At 42.7% G+C, this 15,913-nt stretch overlaps 1 protein-coding gene across 2 annotated transcripts in view; it reads right to left on the bottom strand.

Moving 5' to 3' along the window:
* The window catches only part of dscama (Down syndrome cell adhesion molecule a), a 78,384-nt gene that overhangs the window by 29,816 nt on the left and 32,655 nt on the right, over positions 1 to 15,913 (bottom strand). The window lies entirely within an intron of this gene.

Below are 15,913 nucleotides of genomic sequence, written 5' to 3'. Positions count from 1 at the left end.
TGTTGTGTGTGTAACACGGCTCGTTATCATGTAGCTCATCGTTCTCTCCTTTCTCTCCCTCCGTCTCAGGGGAAACTCTCTTTCTGTCCCTCGCTCTTTCCCTCTTGCTTTCTCCTGCTCCAGAAAAAAGTGCAGGGATCACAGAGCGCTTTGATAAGGCACGGCAGCGCAGGTCGGAAGTGCTAATATCATGCTAATGTTATGCTAATTTGTGTGAACACATGGAGGAAGAGAGAGGTAGTCGGTGTTTATGAGTAGTGATGTGCGCTGCAGCCGATGGCTGCTGGGGGTATTTTCACGTCACAAATGATGGAGAAGCCAATCTGAGCCGGGATCAAACGTCGAGGGGATTATGGTCGAGGTATCATAATACACTTTATGGGCAGTTTAATTGCTCTCGTTTAGTCCTGTCATGACCAGTGTTGGGCAAGTTACTGAAAATGAGTATTTAGTTACAGTTACTAGTAGAATTACTGTAGTAGTGAGGTACTGAGGTAATTAGTTACTCTAGAAAGTAACTTTTAAGTTACTTTTATGTCTGCTTTTTAAATGTAATGAATATAAACAGTCATACACAATCAACATATTTTTTAGACCTATTTATTGTAATCAACAGGGCAACAGGCCTTCAAATCAAGCAATAGTACAAAAGTCCTTTTTAATACTTAACTTAATACAAAATAACTGTTTCAGGCATTTGCCTGAAGGCAACTGACTTGACAGTTGACAGGATGCATCTCATCTTCAACATACCGAGCGATCAATCTATTCAGCTCTCCCGGTTTATCGGCTGCACTGCAGTCCGTGAAAAGTGGAGCCTTGGTTGTTTGCGTGGAGCGGCGCCTGGTTTACATGCACGTACGGCGACTATTCTGTGACACACAACGTTTGGTGGCCACAACTATTTTGTGCTGACAGGCAGCTATTTACTTACTATTTGCCGGCCCTCCGCTTCGCGTCACAAAAGAGAGTAACGCGAGTAACGAACTCATTTCAATTTCAGTAATTGTAACTGCTTTAATTTATTTTTAAAAATCCTTCGTTACATGCTCGTTACCGCTAAAAGTAGTGGAATTACAGAAATGCGTTACTTTGTAACGCGTTACTCCCAACACTGGTCATGACAGTTAAACTCAAATTCAGGCTGTCGGTACGGGCCCTTGCACAGTGCATGGTAGAAAGGGAGTTACCACCTCACGGTCGTAATCTTTCAAACTAGTCACGCCGTAGTTTACATCCATCACCTTACCCTTTAAACCCCACTGGCCATTTAGATAAAACTGTTGTAATTAGATGCTGGGTGTTTGATTTACGTGTGTTTTGAGAGGTCAGAGTGACGTATAATGAAAAAAATGAGGATTTTAATCTACAGACTTGATGTTAAAGCCATTACCTGCAACATATCCACAACAGACAAATTGTAATTTCTGCAAACACGATCAAAAATATATTTGGTGACTATTCACCTCCGTATTTCTTGTTTGAAAGTCACAAGAAATATGTTTTGCACACGCAAAAGCATCTCTAGTTGCTGTGGTAAGATTGACAACATAAAAAGAGCTTCTTACAGTTACTAGACAGCGGATGAGGCGAACAACAGAAAACAACTTCCAACATGTTTACAGATCCCAGTAATGGTGCAACAAGAACACGTGAGAACACAAAGAAGGCGAAGGAGGAATACACAGAGGGGGCTGCATTGGTGATATTGTGGGCAAGTGATGACCTAGTTAGGAATGAGAGACCATGGATTTGATGTCCTGAAGGTTTTTCTTTTCAGCTTGAGGTCGAGGTACTCTGGTGTGTGACCTACCATCATATATACGCAGACAAGCTATAACATTACCACAATTTTGTTGGTTGGATGTGTAGTTCATTTTGAGGTAAAGGAACAATATTAAGAGCAAGCTGATATCAAAGGGAAAAGCAAAGTGGGCCGTCTCCCAGCCTCTGAAAGTTGTCTAGCGTCAGATGTTGACAAGGCAGCCTTGTGAATGAGAGGAGCTTCCATTCCAGCAGACTGGATGTCAGCAGCACAAAAGAGCAGGGAGGAGAACGTCTGTGTTTTAAATGCACGTTAAAACAGTTTACATGCATACCGCATGTGTGTGCTTGACTCTTTCCTACCAAGCAAATCAAAGTGAATGTCTTACTCACAAGAAGGTTGTTAAGTCACAGGATGACAGGTAGACCTACGTTTGATATCCCGGTTTCAAAAAGTTTCCAATAACAAGGCGACGGTGGTGCATGAAGGTGCGCTGGGAACCACAAGGTACAATGTAAGTCGCTTTGGATAAAAGGGTCATCTAAATGACATGTAATGTAATAACAAGAAATCTTACAGTTTGAAATCACTTGTGTGCATCTGTCCAGCAGGAGATACATTTACATGTGAGTAAAAAAATAATCTGTATTAAGACCACGGCAATGAGAAATGAAGGTGGTGGTTAGTGTTAATCTAAAATCCCAAAAGTATCCACAGCTGTAGTAATTAATTCCATTCCTGGTTCTGGATGAGATTTGTTTCTTCACAGAGCCAGTTCTTGCTCCCCCCCAAACAAATGGAATTGATTGCTTTGCACAGAGATACAGGCTTACAGAACTGTATTTGCATGTCCTTGTACAGTAAGCTGAGGCCACTTTCTGCGTGTGCTCGTACCACTGCAGTTAGGGTGGGAACTGCAGTGGGATTTTGCAGTTTCAAATCCCACTGGCTTGTTTATCTGTGTGTTAAAGTCGTTGTGTACAAGTGTATGCGAGCGAGTGAGTGTGAATGTGTCTTTGGAGCACGCCGCTGCATGCAGAAATGGTCAATAATAACGATCGAAGGCTTTTCCCCGCTCCTTTCCGCTCCACCTACTGCATGCTAACACCGCCTGAGACACAGCCTGCGCTGTTCTCACAGTGCATTGGCGTGTATTTGTGTTAACGTGCTAGACTCATGAGCAGGCGTTTGTGTCCACTTTCTACTGGGTAAAAAGACACAAACATCTGGCTTTAGTCTTCAGTGGGAAAGGTGTCAATCAGCATTGACGCGCTTTATGACACGCATTGAAGTGAATACAATGAATAAAATCAACAGAGATTTGGACAGAACATACTTTTTTTCCCTCATCAAGCTGATCATCAAAAACTGCTTCATTCAAACCATCGATTGAGGAATTATATGTGTAAAAATGATTAATCACATGATTTTCATTAAATTATTTATTCAAAAATACAAAGTAGTGTATTGCCAATTTGTATTAATGCAAAGACTAGAAATAAGGTGCTTTTTAAGTGCTATTCCCATTACATAGTAGCAATTTAATATTTCTTGTAAATACCAATAAAAAAATGAATTGAATATAAAACCAAAGCTATGCTATAAGTAAGTACCATCGTAAGTGCTAATAAAGTGCTACCGACAGTCTGCTGCCCTGTTGTCATCAGGGAGCTCGTTGCACCATTTGGAGGCAGGGAAGCAAACAGCTGGGATGCTGTTGAGTGTTTAGCTCTCTGTGAGGGAGCAGCAAGCAGACTGGCAGATGCAAAGCGGAGTGAGCAGGCAGCGACGTACGGTTTGACCGCGTCCCGGATGCAGACCGGACCTGATCTGTTGGCTGCACGGTACACAAGTACAAGGTCTACTATACAGAAACTAAACAAAACTTACAAACCATGTTTGTCTATTATTCTTTCCATCGTTCAAGCAATCACCAACTCTGGTTTGAAAAAGGTATAATAAAAAATGAAGTGAAAACTTGCTCACACGCATAACACACACACACACGCTCTAATTTGTATAAGGGTATTAGTGTATATGTCTAAAACTATGGCTTCACTTCATCCCAGGTGGCCTCCCTGGACTGTGGGTCGTCTCCTCTTCCCTTCCTCGGGCCCGCCCAGCTGCTTTGGCATCGACTGTGCCACAGACACAAGTCCCTTTCTGTTGGTCCTCTGCACTCAATGGCTACAATTAATCCCTACATAAGCCACGCTGAGCCTGCTAGTGGACTCTTTGTTTATTCAAATGGGGGCTGGCTCTGTCGTTTTTCTACTGAAACCTCTGAGACAAAATGGAAACAGAGAGAAGGGTCTGAATGGAGTCGGTATTACAGTTATTGTTACACTTTGCCCCGGTGTGGCCTTGCTGGCACACAGGTTACCCTGGGACAGGGACTTAAGGTCAAAGGTTCCCGATACCTTCCAACACAAGGGGGGGACATTGACATCTTTGACTTAGACCATCTGCCCCAAACTGGGCTGAGAAAGTTACCTCGGTTAACCTGACATATTAATATTTCAATAATTGAGCCACGAGTGGTGGAAAGATGAGATGGGAGGAGGGAGAGATGAGATACGAGCAGCAGAGAGAGAGAAGTAAAGGATCAAGAGCACCTCTGGGATACAACCACTCTCTGTCATCTGAAATGACTTACAAATTAGCCTACAGCTATGCACGCTCACTGAAGGCAAAAAAAGGGAAAAGGCAACTTTCATATGCTAATTCAGATCAAAGAGTAATTATCAAAAAAAACTGTCAGCTCTGTCTGATGGATCTCAACAGGAGCCCACTGGCTCGGTCTCTGCTTCTTACACTGTCCGCTGTCTTCTTCAAATCGAATTGCAAAGCGAGTGCTGCGAGTACTGCAGACATCCCAACGTAAAGATGACGGCTGACAACAACATGTGTGCACTGCTTGACAAAGATTCAGACAAAGATGTACTTTGATCCCCACGGTGAAGAAAGACCCCTGTTTTATTTACCAAGGAAGCCGGGGAGGAGTTAGTGGGTAATAACTGGATGTCCTCACATCGTCCGTGAACATTTGGGAAGATTTTGGGAACAACTTGTTTTCTTTGCAAGACCCCTGTTTTATTTACCAAGGAAGCCGGGGAGGAGTTAGTGGGTAATAACTGGATGTCCTCACATCGTCCGTGAACATTTGGGAAGATTTTGGGAACAACTTGTTTTCTTTGCAGCTCTGTGTGCAGCGCTGAGTATATCATTATTCATGTGTACATCATTCCTATATTATGCTGCAAACATTGGGACAAACGGTCCAGATGAGACAAATCTTTTTCCTACACGACCTTGAACAGACCCAGCTGAGGAACTGTGAGTCGTCTCACCTATCAACGCCGACCGTCTGGAAAACCCACGCAGTCAGCTAAACAATGCTGATAGAAAAAGAAAAAATAGCTTCCTCATCACTCTGCTGGCAGTGCCCCCGCTGTGTGACTGTCTTGGAGTGTATTAGTGCGTGGTGAGGGCCCCTGGAGACAGCTGGCGCCTACGGCGTCACCATGACCTTGGGACGGTGAAAGTCAAGCGGCTTGACGCAAGATAAATAAATAAAGATCACGCATGTGCAGGGGCACATAAACAAATCTCCTTTTTCCTCCTATATTTTTGAGAAATTTGTGTTCAGGTTAAAAAAGAGAAGAGCAATCATATACAAAATAAAAAACTGATGATGACTGTTTAGGTTTAGATGTTGGATCCAGCGGCAGCGAGTGGTAATAAGTGCATGATGAGCCCGGGAGGAAGCCGTGCTGTAATTAGGCCCGCTCACATTATTGGCACAGTGACTTTGGTCAGATTGGGTTGGGATAAGCATCTCCACGGAGAGACGGGATCCCACCAATTTAGAGCCCCTCTAATAAAAAACATTTGTCATTCTTACAGGCGGCCAACTGACAGCTGCTGAGCGTTGGCATGGCAACGCAAGAGCCTCCATTGGCTTAGCAAGCAATATTCCCAGTGTAGTATTATTGGTGAAGAGTCGGAAACAAACACAAACACGTATACAGTCCAGTCAAATCTTTCAATGCTTAGAAAGATAAAATAAATATGTGGATAGACAATTTTTATGGTTTTAGATCTATCTCTCCATAAAAATGCTGATCGTTTACCAAAACATTTTGTTAGAATCTATTCATTTTCCTAGTAACTCTTCACATATATTTCCAATTTACTTCCATAATACTGTCGTTCATATATACAGTATATGTGTATATTTTGATTTTCATGTTGTTATTTGAGATATATTGTACATCTATTGTTTCGGAAAAAGGAATTCTTCTCCTTTTGTTATTCCTGACTTCTTTTAATCTTATTTTTTACTATGACTGTGTGAACTTTACCTCCTTTGCTGCTGTAACCCTGTAAATGTCCCCGCCTCGGGACTAATAAAGGATTATCTCTCTTAGCTTTTGCATTTCTTTTTTCCTGTCAATAAATGCCATACATGTGGCTCTCCCTTCCCAAAAACAACACTGCGGCACATTGTGTGAACGGCACTTGGCCAGAAGTACGCAAATACACAAACACAGAAACACACACAAACCAAGCGGCTGCCCTAATTTCCCTTCACACCTGGACTACAAACTGGAAGCAGCCTATCTGGGGTCCGGACCCTTCCTGCTCGCTACAGAGTTGAGTCAGAAAAGAAAGCGGAGGATTTGTTTTTCATTGCCGCTCCTAATCAGCGGCAGCATCACTCTGCTCATTAACTAGACACACGATAGCCTGAGGCTAACGGCCTCATATGTCAACCACAGATAAAGATGTCATCGTCTGCTTGACTGAATAAACCGCTATGAAAACTACATGCAAATGGACGCTGAACGATATTCAAATCGGGAGGCAGCAGAAAGCTTAAACCCGGAGGCGCTTGTCCTCGCCGTCGCCCCACATTCCTGTGTCGTGCTAAAAGGAGGAGAGATTTGAGATACTGGCGTTCTACTAGACATCCCAGATCGCTGCCGAGCGATCCCAGATGAGAAGAACAACTATTCAGTAAGGATTTGTGGTAGATGTTTTCTTCGTACGACTGTGGAATGGAACATTGGTAGTGTTCCAACATCTGTGATCTCCACTGACGCCAAAAGACGCATGAGACGAGTCACTCCAAGAACCTAAGCCAACTCATCAGATAAAGTGGACGAAGCCTGGTGTCTCCCCAGAGGAAGCCCCACCAGGCTTCGTCAAGTGAAGCGCTCCGCTTCAAAGTCCTTGTCAGCGGGCCTCACGTGCGATGGCTCCTGACTGGAACAACCTCATCAAACAGAATCAAACAAGGGTTGCTGGAAGAATTGGGTTCATTCGTACAGGACTTATTTGTGATATTCTCCAGGAGAAGCTTCAGAGGCAGACAAATGGCTGTCTGCAGAAGTTGCAAATTAGGAGGGAATATTCGGTTTCAAACCTGCGCCTCAAACCTGCGCCTCTCTGCATTTCTATGAGAAGTGTGAGTGTGTTTGGCTTCATGTGCGCCGTAATTAGCCGGTACTGGAGTTGAGCTATTAAACCCCCGATGGTTGTGTGTTACAAGGGTATCATTGGCCTCTCTCTGGCCAACACTAAATGAAGCAGTGTTGAGCCTCAGCTGTATAATCATGAATATTCATCTCTCTTTCTGTGAGAACCTCTATGTGTGTGTGTTCAGCACTGGCAGGCATTAAGGAAGCTATTAATATCTACTCAATCACAATCAGTCACTTTGTCATGATGATAAGTCAAGCTGACAGCAATTCTCCATATCGCCAAAGCCCAAACAAAACCCCCTTTGATTTGGGGGCAAAGCCCGTATCCAGTCCTGCAGCTTTTCACTTCAAAAGAGCCCCGTGGCAGGTCAGGGTTATCTGAGCGGGTCCCCGGCAGTCTGTTCTCACCATTCTGTAGATTTGTCCCCGTACATGCTCAGTGCTTCACCCTTCATGCTTGTGGAAAGCTCACGAATAATTTATATAAAAAAATATATTTGCGCCACCTGGGAAAAAAGAGGCGCTGACCGCATCCAATCAGTAAAACAAGTTCAGGCCATTTTTAATTCAGCGGCATGCAGTTTTTTACGCAACCATACGGATCTCAACGCGGAGGCCCTTCGCTTAATTGCGATAACTTGGTTGTAAAGGAGTTCCCTCCCAAATAGCCATTCCCATGGGAACTTCATGGCATCGTATTCCCTCATTTAGGAAAAGGACTTAAATACAGTGCTCATTGGTGTTTCATGGTAATTTGTGCTGGCAAGTCGAGCGGGCGATGGCGCTCTGTGAGTAAAGCAGAGGGGGCAAGAGGAGGATTAGATAATCAAACAGTGTGCCACTTTAAATAATCTCTGGCTCCTCTGGGGGAGGTGAGACTTAAAGCTGGAGCCCTTCTGATTTAATTGTCTGATTTCCCCGTCATTACGGTTGAGGGCCTCAGTAATTCCAGCTTATTAAAAATTCAGCAGCCACGTTGAGGCAGGGGAGGGAACGGAGGGAGGAGGATGACGCCAGAGAAGAGCGGGAGAAAGAGAGCGGGAGGAAGTTGTGGCGAGACAAGGCATGTGTGCACTGCTTGACAAAGATTCAGACAAAGATGTACTTTGATCCCCACGGTGAAGAAAGACCCCTGTTTTATTTACCAAGGAAGCCGGGGAGGAGTTAGTGGGTAATAACTGGATGTCCTCACATCGTCCGTGAACATTTGGGAAGATTTTGGGGCAACCGAACCGTATGATGGCATCATCACACGGTTTCCAGGTTTGGATGTTTCCTGGCTAATTGAGCCAATTGAGGAATTTTAAAATGTATTAATACCATAGATTCACTCTGTTACATATGATCGGGCAATATTCCTTTTTTCCAGGTTTCCAGGTTTGGATGTTTCCTGGCTAATTGAGCCAATTGAGGAATTGGTATTTCTAGTTAAAATGTATTAATATCATAGATTCACTCTGTTACATATGATCGGGCAATATTCCTTGTTTATTTTAACCATATAATTTTAATAAAATGTATATGAAACAGCATGGCCTCATTTGACATAAGCAACCGGGTAGATCCTGGACACAAAGCTCATTGAGAAGACTCCCTGTGTGGTGGGGACATGGTCCACATGCACTTGGATCTGTCAGTATGCACTAGTCCATCATCTCCAGGAGTCTCTTGCGTTCTGCATCCCTGCACAGAGCTAGACAACCCCAGCTGAGGTTATGAAAGGACTCACTAGTGAGTAACGTAGATTAACTCAAGTATCCAAGAATCCACTTTACAATTACATAATACAAAATGCTTTGAAAATTGAAAACCAATATGATACAAATGCAGTTTTGGGAAAGTGGTGTAACGAAACAAACTCATGAAATAAGCACTCACTAGTGTTGATCAAGAACAATGATAACAGATAATAATAATCATTACACTATTATTTATTATTGTTTCTTTATGTGGCAGAAATGAATCTTTTTATAATTATTGAGCTTAGCAACAAAGTAAAACCTAAAAACCTTCTGAAGTTAAATTGCACAAACACATACAAAAAGGAGAACCCCATGGTTAATATGAAATGTGCCAAATCTAAAGGATGGAGCACCCTTCAGGCACCTCCTTATAGACTTGATGAGTAGAGCTCTCCGTGGTGCTGAAATATGCTGCGGAGCAACAGATCAAGTAAAGCAGGAGGCCAGAACTAGCTTACAAACAAACCCATCAAGGACAACCAGGACTTAAGCTCGTTGAACAGGATACAGACAGTTAAATTATGACTAATATCTAATACTAGGCTCATTTCATTCACCGATTTAAAAAAAACATCCCTGCTCTGCATTAAATGGACAGCGCTGATCTGCCGATGGATGAAACTGATACTTTAGGTACAAATGGAACTAATCTAAAACATGCAGAGAGGTCAAAACCAATCTGACTTTCTGTGGATATGATTGCTCGGCAATCGAGCAAAAACTTTTCTCCAACCTTGTATGCAAACCAGGGACTTTATCCTGTTACCAACATACTATTACATTATTTCAAACTATTGTCTAATCTATTAAGACATGTACAACTTTGTATATTATCAAAACAAATAATGGAGCTGGTTGAGGTGGTGCTAATTTGAATTTTTTGAGAGTACCGCGTAGTTAGGACACAGGTACTGTCACTCATGTCGCATGATAAGACTTTTTCTTCAGACTGTGTGGGCGTGCACACGCTGCGCTTCATTGGACGTCTCCGTCTCATTGTCCTCTTATTTTGGTGCAGGAGTATTCTTATGCAAGAAGTTTCATAACCTTGATTTAAATCCTCATGGACTGCAGCTTTGCACAACTCCAACCTGCCAGTGATTTCAGCCACAGTACAACATCTTAATCTTAATAAATCATATTTTCAATACAATTGATTTCGTTGAATCTTCTGACGATTGTACTTTTGTAATAATACTTATTTATCAAATGGCTGAACACCAAACATCAAAGAGACCACCGATCCCTATCTTTCCCATATTTGAAACCAATTTGAAAAAAAGGTATTTGAGGCCTTCTGTCTAAATGGTCACGCTCTTTATGGTGATGTCAGTGATGTAACTAGAACTACTTTAAGGCTGCCACATTTTTAGCAAAATATAGTTTCATTTCCTAAACTCTATGTACTTTAAAAAAGGTGTTGCATGAGTCAAAGCAGTGAACCAGTGGGGCATTTACATGTTTTTTAAATGATTAAGTAATAAGTGCGTAGATTTTTTAGTATTTAATGATTTTGAATTAAAATCATACACGTACCACCACCTTGTGCCGACCTGAGTAAATTAAAAGAATACAATTGCTGTATCAACGTGTGAAATCATCCACATCTGGATACAACACCATATATATGTGTGAGAGAAAGCAGCACACAATTATTTAGGGTGTTGTGTGATTCTAAATAGCCTTTGTATATTTACAAAGCAATTGTATAAATATTTAGCATGCTTAATTTCATACCCAAATTTAGTCCCGCTAACCTTTTGCGCATGGCTGAGATAAAACTACAGGCTCCACTATCCAGCACTGGAATATTGGTTTCTATTGAAAAAATGATGTTCTACATTTGGGACTTTGCTAGTAACATTAGTTACTTTCCTGTAACATCTTTTTAAATCGAGGTACCAGTTCGTTCAGCTGGCCGCTTCATTGCAGGTGTAGGATTACCTGACTCCTGCCAGGTGATTCATGGTAAAACAGCATGGTGTAAAAGACATCGCTTTTGCGATGAGTGTTTCAGGATAGAAAAAAAAAGGAACTAATTGGAGACAAGATTATGGCCTACTATAGAATCAGACGACTCGTTGTGAAAGTACTCACTACGAATACCAAAGTGGTCGAATAAATTCTAATGTTATCATTACGACTGTTAGATTAACATGAAATCCGCAAGTTAATGTAACTGAATGAGGTTGAAGCTAGCTGTTTTATATACTGTTGGCGGGTTGAATTTACTGCAGACAACGCTTTGGATTTTACAAGCTGATTACATCTTAATTTGCAAAGTGCCCGAAGCTGAATGATAAATGCAGTGCAGTAGTTATAGTATAAGTAGCGGAAAATGTAAACACTCAAGTAAGTAAGTACCTCGGAAACTATTTTGATTACAACACATGACTAAAACAACATAAACATTCCACCAGTGGTAAATAATGACAAATTCAAACCCAACACAATTTATGTTGGCTTTCAACAAGCCACTAAAAAATGCAACGCTGCAATAAGGACTGAAGGAAGTATAAATGTGCACTATTTTCCTGCGGTTGTTTTATGTACTTACTATTACTGAGGGAAAAGGGAGAGCAATACAGAGGGGGGAGAGATTGAACCATCTCAAAAACAACTCATTATCAAGCTTATTACGTTGTTTATACAAACTGCTGCCAGCTTTACCTGCTTCAACATGTTTGTGATTAATGAAGATGACAACCTGTGGCTGCAAAACAGACATTATTTATGAGGGCCCTCTAGAATCAATTACATATACATGTCGGAGTGATTATGATTGCAGATGTAAACTGATAAACAATTCTTGGCAGACAACGCGTAACAAATCCACTCGAAAATTTGCAAATAAAAATGTCTTCTCCATGAGAGATTGGGGAAGGTTGCAAGGTGCCTGTGAGTGCACACGCCTCTCTGCAGGGCTTTTGACCGACTTCTGTGGCAACATTCAGACACAAGAACCTTTTAAAGGTGATTATGACAGAAGAACCAATACGGGAGAACAAATAAAAGCTGAGGACAGAATTTTGTTTCTCAATTTGGCCGTAATCAGTAAAAAAAATATAATTTATGAATAAAAAAACAAATAGAAGTATTTGATTCCATTAGTGATATTTCAAGATTGCTGGTAGAGTCTGTGCAAGAAGATAAGTAATATGATGACTCCATTAAGTTAGCTACATTCGGAGAGAATGGCTAGAGGTGACTAACATCAGCAGCATGACAGAAGCCTTTTGACAACCTGACTCCATTTATCGCCTTTTACATCTCCCGAGGAGAGAACGGAGACACGCCCCTCGTTTCCGGGACGCCTCCACCGCCGTGTAGTCAAATTCTCACATCGGCCTCCACCTCTTCTGTTCTGGCTCAACATCACAATGCAAAAATATCATGACATGGCTTTTCAATTTCATCCTCCTCGTCTCTGACTCCGTCACTGTCCACTCTGTATCCTTGATTTTCATCCCTCGTATTTTTTTCCGTGGTGTTTCCCTTCCCTCCTTGTCCTCCTCCTCTCCCTGCCCCCACCCGTCGCTCCCTTCCCGCAGAGCATTAGCTTGCAGTGGTCAGACGGCTTGACAGCTGCTCCACCTGAAGAATATCAATCAATGTTGCTGTGGAGACGGAATCTACCTCCCCCTCCTTTATTTTGCAGCCCTCTGTTTCCCTCGCGTCGTCATAGTCTTGCATGTGTCTGCTCGTGGAACGAGCATGATCCAGTATTTGTTTGTTTCTCCACATTTGCAAAGGGATCATGGAGCTCACGCAGGGTGCGAATATCAGGATACCATTTAAGATCTTGAGCCGATCCATTACAGCAGAACACGTTAACGCCTCTCGCTGCTAATTTATTTGAGGTGTGACTAATTGAGTTGCGCTTTGCGAACCCGACGACGTCTCAGACTATCACTTCAGATGAGACGGCCAGACAGGCGTGGGATGGAAGTGTCTATCACTGCTAACACATGACAGAGGAGTGAACGCTGTACAAATCATGCTGCTCAATATAGGGCCGCCATCAAAGTGCTTCTAATTTACATGAAGGACTCCTCTGTTCATCCATGCAGCAAAAGAAAACTCGGCCAAAATGCTTTTTTAAATTTCTGGTATATTTCATAAATATATTTAGTAAGAATTCAGTAAAAGTAAATCCTCCCATGTAGGTATATAGAGTAGGACGTGATTACATCAGCTAGCCACAATTCCTCCTGGACGGCCAAACTGTCAGGAGACCAATCACACTCTTCCCTCTAATTGCTACAATCTACTTCCCATAAGGCGCACACTCCCCTCTCTGAGCGCGTCTCCAAACACGGCCCCAGCCCTGCTGCTGCAGATAACACTAAGCAGCAAAACGACTCCCCACAGACGCATCGTCAGTGGCACCGTTGCCAGGCCTGCCAGCGGAGGGTTAAGTAAATATTGGGCAAAGCAGCTGCTCTCAGAGTGCCTTCGTCTGCCTGTGTTCCTGTCTGCTCCCAGCCTGGTATAAATCACACGCAGCAATTAGTGCCACGCTGTCCCCCTGCCCTCGTTAAACAAGCCTGCCCGCTGACGCAGCCCATGCACATCAGACGCAGGCCCGTTATGGGACGGATGGATGGACACAATGATAGTGGTGTTGAAGAATTTCACTTTACGACCAACGTTTTTAATACTAACCATCTGGTTAGTCGCTTCACAGTTACTACAACGTAATCACGCTAAGAAAACAACAAGATACTACAGCCTGGCAAGAAGCCCTTGCAGTGCTTTGAGCTAAACGCTATGTAAGTGCGCTCATAATGATAACGCACTGATGCTAACAAGGTACTATGTTCACCACCTTAGAATGCTAACATCTAATTGTCTGCAAATTACTGAATGCTAAATACGTGCTAAAGCTGAGCGGCGTGTCATTGGTTCAGGTATATTGTTACAAGTAATAACAAGTAATAAACAAAGTCAAACTCTCTGGGCCAATCAATCAATCTAGAGGGTATTTTTTTAAATGAACTTCACGGGCAACAAAACTACTTGGTTGGGTTAAAAAATGTGAAGCATCGCCACACTACAAAAGAACAGGACCACACGCCGACGGACCCATGGGCAGGTGAAGCACCCGGGACACTAAACGGATCATGATTTTCAAATATTGCTGTCTACTTTTACCTTAATTGTAACAGTTTGAGAACATACGGACCGGGGACGTCTTGCTGAGGTTCATCAGATAAGAGCGCGACACTCTGGAGACCAAATGGAGTCTGCAGAGCTGGAGACCATTCCACACACCAAACAAATAGATGTCATCTGAGATTCAATTAAACACAGACACACGTCCCGACTTGCAGACAAGTGGAGCAGTCCATGCCGGCGGATTGTGTAATCTAGCGGGCATCAGTTAGGTAGGCCAAGGTGTGATGAGAAACAAGCCACATCATTAGAGTATATGTTTTATCTGAGCTGCGTGCCCTTTGGTTTATTGTTATTTATTTTGAGAATCTATTGAACAGTTATCGGTGTAGAGATCTTTTAACTTGGCAGTGATCATGGAAAGTGTCTTTCAAGGCCCAATTCATTAATATAGTGTTTAATGCACTCTCAATTGGGCTTCTACTCAATAAGATGTAATTTGTCTGACTAGTAGAAAGTACACATCTAAAATACAAATTAGGTGTTTATTTCCTACTTTTGCGTGAAAGATAATCATAAATTCAGCAAAAGTGAGTATGCGTCATTTGTCAAATATTCAAACATAACATTGAATAACAAACTTTTTTTAAAATTTAATAATCAACTGGGGAAGTTCATAGTAACATCTATCAGTTGATTCTTTTCTAACCCATCCACTTACTGCCCTTAAGTGCAAGTGTTCCCTGCTGGTCTTATTTAGCGTATATGACTATGGCAGCATGAGCCAATGATGGTTAATTTATGATGCATGCTCTGAAAAGTGATAATCAGTGATCACTGCGCTGTTTTTTTCCAGAATTCATCAACTGTGATCTAAAATAGCCAATTAAACCTTTAATGTAATTTAGCCGACAACAGCTCGTGAAAGGACTCAAACAGCGTCTGGTGAGAGGAGAAATAGCCATCAGCATCCGTATTACCATATTGCTCTAAATTACCACCATCATCGGGGGAATATTTAACATGCCACTACCCAGTGGAGGAGGGGAGGCGGGGGGATAAGTCCCACAAATAATGTCAGCACGAATGTAGCTGATTTACATTTTGCTCTCTTTGTGATTGTGCTACCAGTTGCTGTTGTGTCCAGGATAATTAGGAGGTAATGAGAGTGTAATTGGGCATCGGGCGCATTTGGAGGACTGGAGTTCCGCTTGCAAAGAGACAGACCGACATACATACAGGCCGAGAGAAACAGAAACAGACGGACGGGCGGACAAACAAACAGAGAGACAAACACAGATCGGGAGGGAAGGAGATGTGCTGAATGACTCGTCTAAAAAAGGATGACACTGAACGGGCCGACTCTCCAACATCAACACCACCTGAGTACCAGTCAGACAACCAGGCAGAGGAGGGGGGGTGCAGGATGTGAGGGGTGGGCCTGATGGAGAGTGGGGGGATGGGGAAATATGGCTGGAGCAGGTGGAGGATGCTGGTTAGCATGCCTGCTACTGCTGCCATGAATGTGAGAGAGAGAGAAAAAAAAAGCTTGTCATTCTGGGACCGTCTGGTTTGTACACGTTTTGGTCTCAAGGTTATTGTTATTCATAATTCTCCCTTTTATTTCTCCTCTTTTATTCCTAATGGTTTGTTACCCCCCTCCCCTCCCCCGTTCCTTGTCTGCTCTGCAATGCGAGGCATAGATAAGAATTGAAAGGAGGCAATTGTGCAACAACAGCCCCCCTACACACAGATTTCCCTTCGCTGTGCCTTTGACAGACTGAGACAGATTCTCCTGTTTAGGT

Source organism: Gasterosteus aculeatus, chromosome 7 (genome assembly GCF_964276395.1).
Source record: "Gasterosteus aculeatus chromosome 7, fGasAcu3.hap1.1, whole genome shotgun sequence".
Lineage (NCBI taxonomy): Eukaryota > Metazoa > Chordata > Actinopteri > Perciformes > Gasterosteidae > Gasterosteus > Gasterosteus aculeatus.
This window is presented reverse-complemented; position numbering and strand designations above follow the sequence as displayed.